At 36.7% G+C, this 12,507-nt stretch overlaps 1 protein-coding gene across 1 annotated transcript in view; it reads right to left on the reverse strand.

Moving 5' to 3' along the window:
* Positions 1-6,690: 6,690 nt before the first annotated feature.
* LOC126475969 (uncharacterized) overlaps positions 6,691-12,507 on the reverse strand; it is a 114,946-nt gene continuing 109,129 nt past the window's right edge. Inside the window, exon 19 of the mRNA XM_050103506.1 lies at positions 6,691-11,620. The gene's annotated coding sequence lies outside the window, so the exon portion shown is untranslated. The remainder of the gene's footprint in view (positions 11,621-12,507) is intronic.

The following is a 12,507-nucleotide window of genomic DNA, read 5'->3' on the forward strand; positions in this document are numbered from 1 at the left end:
TAAAATTCTCCCAATAAACCAAAGTTGGCCATTCACCTTCCCTACTACAATCCTTACATGCTCTTTCCATTTCCTATTGCTTTACAGAGTTACACCTGGATATTTAAGCGACATAACTGATGATGTATTCGAACATTAAGGGTTTGTTTTTCCTTAACATCTGCAATTAATTACATTTTTCTATGTTTAGAGCTATCTTACATTCATCAGACCAACTAGAATTGTCTAAGCCATCTTGTATTCTCCTACAGACATTCATCTTCAATGCCTTCCAATATACCACAGTATCATCAGCAAAGAGCCGCAGACCACTACTTACCCTGTCTGCCAGATCATTTACATATATGTCCTATCACACGCCCTTAGGGCACCCCTGATTCTATTCTTGTCTCTGATGAAAACTCACGGTCGAGGGACAACATACTGTGTTCTGTTACTTAAGAAGTCATCAAGCCACTCGCATATCTAGGAACCTGTTCCATATTCTTGTAGCCTCTTTAATAGTCAGCTGGGTGGCACTGTGTCAAGATGCTTTTTGGAAGTCTAGGACTATGGAATCTAGCTGTTGCCCTTCATCTAGGCAGAATATCTTGTGAGAAAGTATCAACCATAGTGCACAAACAATGCTTTATAAAACTGTGCCGATTCGGGGAACGAAAGCTTTTTACCTTCAAGGAAATTTATTATATTCAAACCAAGAATATACTCAAGGATTCTCCAGTAAACTGTAATTTCATGGGTCTGTTCTTTTACCCTTCTTATATACAGCAGTCACCTGCACATTTTTCCAGTTGCTTATGACTTTGCGCGGGTGAGAGATACATGATAAATGCAGGCTAAGTGAGGGGCCAATGCTGTAGAGTACTCTTTGTAAAACTTAATTGGGATTCCATGAGGAACTGGCAACTTCTTTGCTTTCAAATGTTTCAGTTGCTTCTTTATGCCACAGATGCTTACTGTTAAGTCCTCCATATGGGAGTCTTGTGTGATGGTCTGTTTGTATTATTTTGCTGCATGAACCATTTCTTAAATGTTAAAGTTAAAATGTCCCTTTTGCTACCTTCTATTGCCACACCAGATTGGTCATTGAGTGACTGGATAGAAGCTTTAGAACCAGTTAGCAACTTTATGTAGGACCAGAATTTTCTCAGGCTCTTGGCAAGATCTATTGCTAAGGTGGTGGTCATTGTTAGCTTTGCACATTGACGTTTTTAAAAGATGCACAAATTTCTGTTAATTTTGCCTGTGGTCATTTGCACATTCTCTTTTGAGGTGAGAAGGCAACAGTCTTTGCTTCCTGAGCATTTTTCATTAACCATTGTTACATCACAGTGGTCCTTTCCATCCTTAATCCATTTACTTGGTACATACTTCTCCAGAGTATGACTCACAGTCTGTTGATCTGTTTGTTTATACTTTGTCCATAATTCCTCTACATCCATCATACTGCCACTAAATGAGGTCAGTTCATTGTCTAATTGGGATGTTAATAATGTCTGTATGTTCTTTCTAATAGAAATACTCTCCCAACCCTCTTGACTGCTTTATTAACTTTAGTAACCAAAGCCAGGACAATAACATCATGATCACCTCTCTCAATACTGATGCTGTTGATTAAGAGCAGGACTGTTTGTAGCTACGAGGTGTAAAATATTTCCATGGCATGTGGGCTGACAAGCTAGCTGCTCAAAACAGTTTTTGGAAAACTGTGTTCAAAAGAACTTCACAAGACTTCCTGTCTGTAGACACAGCAATGAATCCATAGATGTCCCACTCTGTATTCGGTAGGTGAAAGTTGGTTCCAACTAATATTGCATGATCTGGGTATTTCTGCACTATTGACCATAGACTTAATGTCTATGACTAAAACCATTAGAGAGGAGTAAGGTGGCCACTAAAAACATGTGACAATTAACCCGATTTTCCCTGTTATACATAACCAGATAACTTCACGCCAAATTCAACGTCAGTTGAGAGAAAATTTTTGTAAACTGCAATTCACAGACTCCCTCCTATAGTGCCTAATCCATCTCTTTGATATATGTTGCACGAATTGCTAAATATCTCAGCTTTCTACTTCAGATTTCAACCAACTCTTGGTCCTGAGAACAATTTGAGCATGAGAAGTTTCCAGGAAGGAAGTAAATTTGGGAACTTTGTTACTAATATTTCACCAATTTACACATACAATTTTGACAGTCAAAGTGTCTACTCTGAATGCAGACTGATTTTGCAATCTGGAAGTCATCTGACAACTATTCACCTGAGAACCTCAACCTGTCACCTAGCCTGAAAGAACACCATGTTCTACTCTGCTACCAGAGATGCTGCTTCCTTTTTGTAGTGCCCCCTGAACTGTCAATGGAAGTCCTAATATTACCCCAATGATAATACATGTCCAGAACTCTGCAGCCATGACCATCAGTGTCGACAAAACCTTTGGTTGAAATCCTCCACATTGCTCCAAACTTGCAGATGGCTGGCTGCACCCTGTGTGCTCAATAGCTGCAGGCTAGGCCTCCTCCACATCACACCTAACTTTGGAGCATCTGATAACTAGGAAATCCATTCCCCACATGCCTGCTTGGACCCTGCTGGAAGAATAGCCACCAGTCCACTTGCAGGATGAATGGGTGAGGCCAGATGGTCAGCCACCACATTGGATTGGCCCTCCGCCTCAAGGAACACCAACATGTTACCATCGACTACTCGTCTTCCTGTGAGGGCAGATCCTTTGTCTTGGGTACACTGGGAGGTGCCTTGGCAGCAGAGCTCATGTGAGAAACAAACACCACCTGAGGTGTCTCGTGCAGTGCATCATATTCTCTACCAGATTTTCACCACGAGGCAGCAGCCTGAAGACGACTGATTATAGCTAAAAGCACATTCAACAGTTAACAAACTGTGGCCAGCTACTCCTGCATCCATACACAGCATGGACACATCCATCCCATTTCAGTATTACAAACTTAAGAACTATCTATAAAAGCAGAGACAGAAATCCAGATATACAATTTGCTAACCTCCTGACATGGCACCAATGGAGGTTGAGGCCTTATGAGCCGTGAAGCTGGCTGTCCAGCACAAATGAAAACTATGCTACAGACTGCCTGATAACACTTTAGTTATGTAAATGCAACAATGAAACTCTCAGACAGAAAAAAAAGCACTGAATTTAAGAACTATATTACTAAGAAATCAGAGAAGAAGCTAAATATGTAATTTGCTCTTTCCAGGTGTGCATCAGATGGCTGTAGGAACCTGACTGACACACACTAGGCTCAAAATGAAAAATTCCTCGCTCTTCACAAACAAGTGAATGACTAGTGAACTACAGATTGCCTGAATTTAGACTTAGTTACAAAATGAAAGAATAAACCACTTAAATAGAGAAAACAACACACATTAAATTTAAGGACTACACTACTAAGAGAACACAGAACAGCGAAGTATGTAACTTGCCATTTCTAGGTGTATACCAGATGGCATTTTGGAAACACGAATGCCTGAACAGTTTCTTCTTGTTTTAACCTCTTTACAACATCTTTTCTGTAGTTGTTTACATCTACATCTACACACTGCATACCACCATGATGAGCATGGTAGATGGTACGTTGCCATTCCATTCACAGTAAGAATGATTGTTTGAATGCCTCTGTGCTTGCAGTAATTATTCTAATCTTATCCTCACGATCCTTTTGTGAGCAATACGTAGGAGATTGTAGTTTATTCCTAGAATCATCATTTAAAGCTGGATCTTTAAACTTTGTTAATAGACATTCTCAGGGTAGTTTACGTCTATCTTCAAGAGGCTTCCAGTTCAGTTCCTTCAGTATCTCCGCAACACACTCCCAAGGATCAAACAAACTTGTGATCATTCGTGCTGCCCTTGTCTGTCTATGTTCAATACCCCCGTTAGTCCTATTTGGTACCATTATTCTAGAATCAGTTACACAAATGATTTGCAAGGAATCTACAGACTGATTGCACTTTCCCAGTATTCTACCAATAAGCCGAAGCTGACTGCCTGCTTTACCCATGACTTAGCCTACATGATGATTCCATTTCATCCCTACAAATTTTTATGTCCAGGTATTTGTATGAGCTGGCCAATTCCAACAGCACCTTTCTGATATTATAATCATTGGATACTATGTTCTGTGAACTGCACAGTTTTAAATGTTTTGAATATTTAAAGCAAGTTTGCCAATCTTTGCATCACTTTGAAATCTTATCAAGATTTGACTGAAAATTTATGCAGCTTCTTTCAATAGTACTTCAATAATAATAACTGCACCACCTGCAAAAATCCTGAGGTTACTATCAGAACTGTCTGCATGGTCAATAACATACAACATGAACAGCAAGTGCCCCAACACACTCCCCTGGGGCACACCTGAAGTTACCTCTACATCTGACAATAATTCTCCATCCAAGATAATATACTGCGTCCTCCCTACCAAAAAGTCTTCGGTCCAGTCACAAATTTAACTTGATACCCCATACAATCTTAGTTTTGACAATAAGCATAGGAGTGGCCCCAAGTCAAATACTTTCCAGAAATCAAGAAATACTGCATCTACATGACAGCCTTGATCCAAGACTGTCAATATGTCATGTGAGAAAAGTGCAAGTTGGATTTCGCATGATTGATGTTTCCAGAATTTATGCTGATTGGCATTGAGGAGGTCATTCTGTCCAGTTAACTCATTATGTTTGGTTCAGAATATGTTCGAAGATTCTACAACAAATCCATATGAAGGATACTGGGCAGTAGTTTCGTAGATCACTTCTACTACCCTTCTAGTAGATAGGTGGGACGTGTGCTTTTTTCCAAGAACTGGGTATGGTTTTTTGTTTAAGGGATCTACTGTAGATTACAGAAAGGGGGGGGGGGGGTCTAACTCAGTCACAAATTCAGTATAGAATCTGACAGGGATTTCATCCAGCCTTCGAACTTTGTTCAATTTTAATGATTTCAGCTGTTTCTCAGCACCACAGATACTAATACTTATTTCTTTCATCTTTCCAGTGGTACATTGATTAAACTGGACAATTCTCCTGGGTTTTCCTTTGTAAAGGAACAATTGAAAATGTAGTTAAGCATTTCAGCTTTTGCTTTACTACCCTCATATTCAGTCCCTGTCTCAGATCACAACTGAGTGGACACTAACTTTGGTGCCACATATGATCAAAATTTCTTTGGGTTTAATGAAATATGATTTGACAGTATTCTGCTATGTTAGTTACTGATGGCATCACACATTGTCCTCTTGACAGACAAATGAGTTTCATTTAGCATCTCACTATCTATAGCACTAGACTTTGTTTTATACCTATTATTTAGTAATTTCTGTTTTCTTATAAGTTTTTTACAGTGAGGTAGTCCCTCCCATTACTGGACACATATCTGTCCAGTTCATGATCAATTATTCTTTTAAACTTGAGGCATAGTTGCTCTACATGCTTCTGCCCTGTGCTGAAAGTTTCAAGTTCCTCATTGAGATATGACACTACTGATTTTTTTATCTAGTTTACTGAACATGTGTATTTCTTTCTGCTTGTTTTAGTCATCCTTTGTACTTTGGTAATCATTGTTGCTATTACAACTGTGTCATGGTCACTGATACCAGTTTCAATGTGGACATCCTCAAAGCGGTCAGGTCTATTTGTTGTCACTAGATCCAGGATATTTCCATCATGAGTGGTGTTCCTAACTACCAGTTCTAGGTAGTTTCCAGAGAAGGTATTTGGTAATGTTTCACAGGATGTGTTATCATGCCCACCCCAAGCAAAACTATAATTTTCCCAATTAATTATTGGACAATAGTGTCTCCACCTCTGATTACAGTATGTTTGTGGAACTTATGTACAAGTGAACTGAGCCTTTCTATAAAATTTTCATTTACATCAAGAGATGAGTGTTGTGGGAGATAGAAGGATCCAGTTACCATTTTATGCCCCCCCCCCCCCCCCCCCCATGCAGCTTCAGTGTATATCTTGTGGATTTGAGCTTTTTGTCTACTGCTTTAGCTTATCATCGTCAGAAAAACCATTCAGAACTTGATAAACAGTGATGTCAAGTATTTCTGTCCGAGTTATAGATACATTAACATTTATATTCTGAAATAAGAAATTATTCTGATGGGAAAATTTACTGAGTAGGCAAGATTCAGTGTGGCCATTTAACTTTGCAGACCAGATCTTCCACCTGTGTGTGCCAGAAAATTAACACTTAAGTCTTATAGTGTCATGTTTGAAAATGTACACTAGAAGTGAGTCAGTCTGCTTTTTTTTAAAAAAAAAAAAAAAAAAAAACTGTAGATACCATGAACACTGTCACAATAGCTAAAAATGATTAATGTACACTTTCACAATATATAATTATTTACACATAATTCTTTAGTAAACATTTCCACAAAATGTTGTTCTAAACAAAAGCAGTTTACATAAGTTGACTAAAAGTGATGCTGTTCTCGGCAGATAACAACATCACCCTTTTTTTTTAGTTTCAACAAAATGAAATTGCTAAGTCAAAATTGTTAATCATTAGTTCTTCAATATCACATGTGACAAGCATACTTACTTCACCCATGTGTTTGCACTGTCCATTCAGTGCCATCAGAACATTGTGGTGATGTCTTAATTCTGGACACTCATTAAATGGAACAACAGAAAGAAACACAGTAGTTTTGTTTAAATGTATATTGTAACTTAAAATCTGACCATGTATTCATAACAAGAGACATACAGTACACGTTTACACACTAACATATGGAGATCTCTCTCCCTCAACAAACAAATGAACTCATCACAGTGGCAACAAAGTTCTTCCGAGCTATTGCATTAACACATGCAACCACATTGTGTTTTCTTCAAACAGACTTGGCTGTTAAGATTCAAGTTCAAGTGATTCTTCTGGCAATCACTTTTTTATTTGTACGAAATATAGGATAGTTTGTTTACGACTTCTTCCAGTTTCAACATTCTGTACACAACAATCACTATGGTTTCCATCACTGTCTTAATTTTAATTATTACATTTTTATATTAGTTATAATCAAAGATTTTATTCTGACTAGATTATTAGAATGAATGGCCGAAGAAAGAGGAATTACAATGATGCCTCAGAATTTAATTCCTCATAAAAAGATAAAGTAATACTGAACACAAATGTTAAACACCTGTCTCTCAAGAAATGAGAGATTTTAGTCCAAGGTTAGTCTACAAATCAAAGTTATTTCTCAATCTAAATTGCTACTAATAAAATTGTGCAGAATCTATTGTACATGTCAGTTTACTTCTTTTATATTTCACAACAAATGAAATATGACTTCTTCTAATCACATTACTATCACCAAAATAACAAAAAATTAAGCAAATTTTAAGGGGGCAAAATTTATAAAAGTGAAGGCACTGGTGCCAGCAAGTGAAATTTACACAAACCAAATCTTTAAAGAGTGACAGAAAACAACACAGTAAATAAGAAAATGATCCACTCGCTTTTTTTTCTATGCCACATATCAATATCTGACTCCGAAGCTGAAGGCTCAAACTGTATTACTAATACAACTGCTAAATGCAGAAAAATGGCTCTTACATTAACTAAACATGCCACAGCTCACTTGTGGTATTATATCTGAAACAACTGTTTTCCATGTATAATTATCAGTCTACTTTTTCATTTTTCCATTTAGAAATAAAGAAGGCACAGACAGAAAGAAGAAGACATTTTTTAAGTCAGCTGTTTCTAGGAACTAAGCTTCATAATACTATTAACAACACAAATGATGTCACTTTCTGTAACTTTTTCCTATAGAGAAACAGATTTATTCAGTTTATCTTGCCGAGAAACAAGTAAATAAGTGAATGACATCCTCTAAGAAGTGAAGTGATGTGCCAACTCATGATACAGTAGATAAACACATTACACAACTATTTAAAGTTTTCCATCACTTCAAAAGTGACAAATGGAGAACTTGGAAATGAAGGGCATGTAAAGTCACATTTTTCCACATGGGGAGTAAATAGCATTTGTCTTCCAAGGCCATCGGAATGTGGAAAGACTTAAATGACCATTATTCACATTTTCAGAAATTGTTCTGTCCTCTTTTAAAATGATCACAATAATAATATTAGCAATTTTTATGAAATGGTGGTGATCAAAAAGTTTCAATGGTACTGTGTTTTGGTATGTAAGCCTTTCTTCATATATCACATAGTTGTCTCCATGGAATAAGGCTTTGTGGGAGGACAAGGGAACAGTTACTTACAGAAAAAAGTATTACACTTCAATAAAGATATTAACCCCAACTTCTAAATGAGTAAAAAAGTCAGTACTTACACCAAACTCAGTTAATGTACCTATGTAGTTAACTGTCTACAAATGTTACTCTATAATGGATAGCTGCCGATTCCAAGTTTCTTCCAAGTCAGATTTATATAATTTCAGGGCATTTTCTGTGTACTCTTCAAACTTGTAATTAACAGTTGTGATCTGTCCTGTTCGATGGAAATGTTTTCTTCCAATTCCCATCCGGTAAATTTTTGCATGCTAGTTCACTCCCTATGTTCTCCATTTGTATACTTTCTGGCACAGATGTCCGATTTTTAAAAACATAAGATAACACTAATCTCCATCTAGTGTAATGTCTCACTCATTTATCCAATCTCTATACTCATTTTTAATTTTTTTGTTTTGATTTGCAACTGTATTCATCATCATATTACAAATAGAAAATATAGTCAGCTACACACACACACACACACACACACACACACACACACACACACACACACACACGAGTTTCAAGCATATTGGAAGGAATACAATTATTGTATTGTTACAAAACTGCATTCTGAAAAAATACTGAAATACGGTTGCATATGTGAAATTGGGCATCGAGAGAGAGAGAGAGAGAGAGAGAGAGAGAGAGAGAGAGAGAGAGAGAGAGAGAGAGAGAGAGAGAGAGGAGTGGGGGGAGGGGGGGAGGAAATATAAGAAAGGTATAGATTAAATACAAATGGAATGGAAGTTGAGAAGGGACAACAATGGATGAGAAGTGGATAAGGAAAGATGACAAATACGCAGTGCGCAAATTCTAAATGGAAAGGTAACTTACTTTTTTTGGGACAGTGAATAGATTAAATAGCTATGTGTTCCACACTGTCAACTGTTTTGTGCCAATTTCACCTATGAACGTAACAATTTCAGTAAAACATATAATACATAACATAATTCACATTACATTTGGCATTGAAGTATTCATGATTGTAACCTTACAGTCTATCACTTACGTCTATATCAATTAGAAACTGTGAAAAAATTTCTTTACTTTTCTATGTACAAATCTACAAAAGTAAAAACAATATTGACTGTATTAAAGAATGTGGGCTGCTACAAATAAATGTGAAGATATGACACAAATACTGTTAGTAAAAATAGTTATTACATGGCCATTGCTTTCTGACATGAAGACTTTTTAAAGGTGATAATAAAATTATCATGCTTATGCAGTTCATCATAGTTTGTAGTTCTAAAGTGAAATTAATAAAGGTTAAGTGAAGAAAATAGCTGTACTTTCTATTATTAATTTCATAGTTCTCCACAATGATTACATAATGACATTTACCAAAGAGAATACAGCAATTACCACATCTAACCATCCCAGACACACGTTTAACAGTCTTATGAAATCACTAACAGCTGTTGAAACAAGAACGTTTATCATTGTGTGTGTGTGTGTGTGTGTGTGTGTGTGTGTGTGTGTGTGACACAGGAAGAGGGAGGAGGGAGAGGGAGGAGGAGAGGGAGAGAGGGAAGGGGCAATACTGATGTAAACTAAAGAAATCATCAACTAATTCAATGGTGATTGTGTCAAGAACATGCAAGTAAATAAAAAAAAAAATGAGAGATTTATCAATATCAACAAAACTTTCAACAACTCTATCAAAGCAATTAATCGGGTGCATATTAGTGGCACATACTTTACACAATACCTTCAATGCCGGAAATGACTAGTTACATTGCACAGAGTACCAGAGTACTGGTACGACGTCCATCATCAAAAAATGCAGTGGGTTTTTCTCATAACTGAAGTCTATAGAATAAAGATGTCAACGCAACAAATTCTCAAGACTATGGGGGAATAAAACTCCACAATGAGGTAACATCAGAAAATTCTTCTTTGTGTCTAGAGAGACTTTGAAAAAAACAGATGAAAGGCAATACAACTTTTATATTATTTTTTCTCTCTCTCTATTTGCTATGAAGTGTATAATATTTCCCAGTGACATTATGCCCTACTATTATTAGAACTATGCTCAGCACTGTTATTAATCTGCTTATGGATTTCAACAAGATACAGTCAACTATATAAAATGCTCTACAAAAATTTTTTAAAAATCAGTAAGGAACAAGAAGTCTTTTTTGGTAGTCGATGATGAAATTTACTCAGAGCTAACAGTGCAATACAAGTAACTTTTCTGCACTAAAGAACATAGCTTACATGAGAAAAAATTTATTTCCAGAAACATTTAAAGTGTTTTCCAGATACATGAATATTAACACACTGAGTGAAAATTGGCGCTGGAGTTAAATTAAGTATATTCAAAGGATTTTAAAGCATTTCTGTTGTAGTAAGGCACTCAAATCTGCAAAACTGGCAAAATTTCCTGAATTTTCTCAAAAGCAAAGACTGAAATGTGTAGGACATCTACATAACATAACAATTTACTTATACAATTTTACATCTCACATTTCAGTAATGGACAGATTGTCACATTGATTAGTGTGTCTGAGATGGTTTCTGGGTTCAGTACACAATGAAAATATTTACAATATGGTTACGTGTTAAAACAGTTCTGCCTCTAAAAATACTTTCATAAAATAAAATGAGGTGATGTCACTAAATAAAATATTTTCATTGCATAAAATGTAAATAAACTTAATGACCATTTATCATAACCATGCACTGAACAATCTTGCACAGTTTCTAAAAAGTCACAAAATTTTATATTATGACAGACAAAAGTCTTAAAGAATTATGGCAAAAATAGTGCTTAGAATATTATACCTTGATAAAATTTAAAAATACTGTGCACTTCCATATCAGAAATGCTTGAGACTAGCCAGACAAAAACTGCAGTTCTTAAGAAATAATTCCTCTTAACAAAATGAGAACTCCGTAGTATGTCACAATGAATGGCAAAAATCCTGTCACTGGCACCCAGAGCAAGCCCTCATTTTCTGGATACCAACAGCCCACTGAACTGCTAAAAAACCATTTCATGGCAACCAGCATCTCCAACTTAACCAGGAAAATATGCAAACTTCAAGCCTGCCTGTATTCATGAAAGCAGATACTTTAACACTATTTCCATTCCATCTCATTTCAGTAACAATACAGCAGAATCACAAGAAACCCATTCTTTCGAAGCACGACATCGCCATTCAAAGAAGATACTTTAAGGGAAATGTCACAACTGGTAAGGCTTTGAAGTGCATTTTGAGAGCCACTGTTGTGGAACGTGACGTCTGATTTCGATTGCTCCACTCCAGTTCACAGCCAAGATGGCAGGCAGGTTCTGTTCTGCATGAAGTATTCTTCACAGCAACAACCTAGAAAAATTCACTGTCAGCAAAAGAATATATCTTTCATCTGATATTATGGCGTAATCTCTGTAAGAAACTAAAAATTATTTAAGGTAAAATGTATTGGCCACTTAACACTGTTGGTTTTTATGCACTTTTAATCAAATATGGAGTGTCACTTTAGTGAACCAAAATTGTAAGAAAAAACTGAATTGTGTTATTGTGACAGTGAATAGCACATAAGAAATACATGGCACACCAGCGTGAGATCGCTTGGTCTACATGCATAACGTATATGGACACAGGTATGCAGTATGATGGTTCTGAGTGTGCACTGTGAATGTCTTAATGACGAAGGATAACACAGCTAATACTTTTGGCTTTCATTAATTATGGCTAGATTAGTGACAAACTAGAGACCAGCCACAGTCATTACAAATTGAAATAGGAGTTGAACAACATCTTTATCATAATTTTGTTTCTATAGAGAATATTTCAGCAGAGAGAAAACATTCAATGGCAGTGCAGGAATGACTGACAACAAGCCACACCACGAGCTAGTGAAGGATTGTTATCTTGTCTTAAGCACCCAAAAAATTCCAACCAGTGCATCACCTTCCAGGCTACAGATATCACAGCTGACTAGGTCACACACATCCCACCCAACTGTGTACAGCATCTGTATGCACAGTGACCTGCCAGACACATCTGCATCCCCACCCCCAAGCACCACCAAACAGAACACAGCGAGTTACATTTTTGGCCTTGACAATGAGTCCTGTCACCTAAACATCTGATATATTTAATATGCAATACTGCAACTCCATCATGTTAATCTTGGGTGACATCCTAGTTAGGAGGTTAGAATAGTAAGTGCATATTTAGTGCATTCCGAACCACCCCCCAGCTGGTGG

This window comes from Schistocerca serialis, chromosome 1, assembly GCF_023864345.2.
Source record: "Schistocerca serialis cubense isolate TAMUIC-IGC-003099 chromosome 1, iqSchSeri2.2, whole genome shotgun sequence".
Classification (NCBI taxonomy): Eukaryota; Metazoa; Arthropoda; class Insecta; order Orthoptera; family Acrididae; genus Schistocerca; species Schistocerca serialis.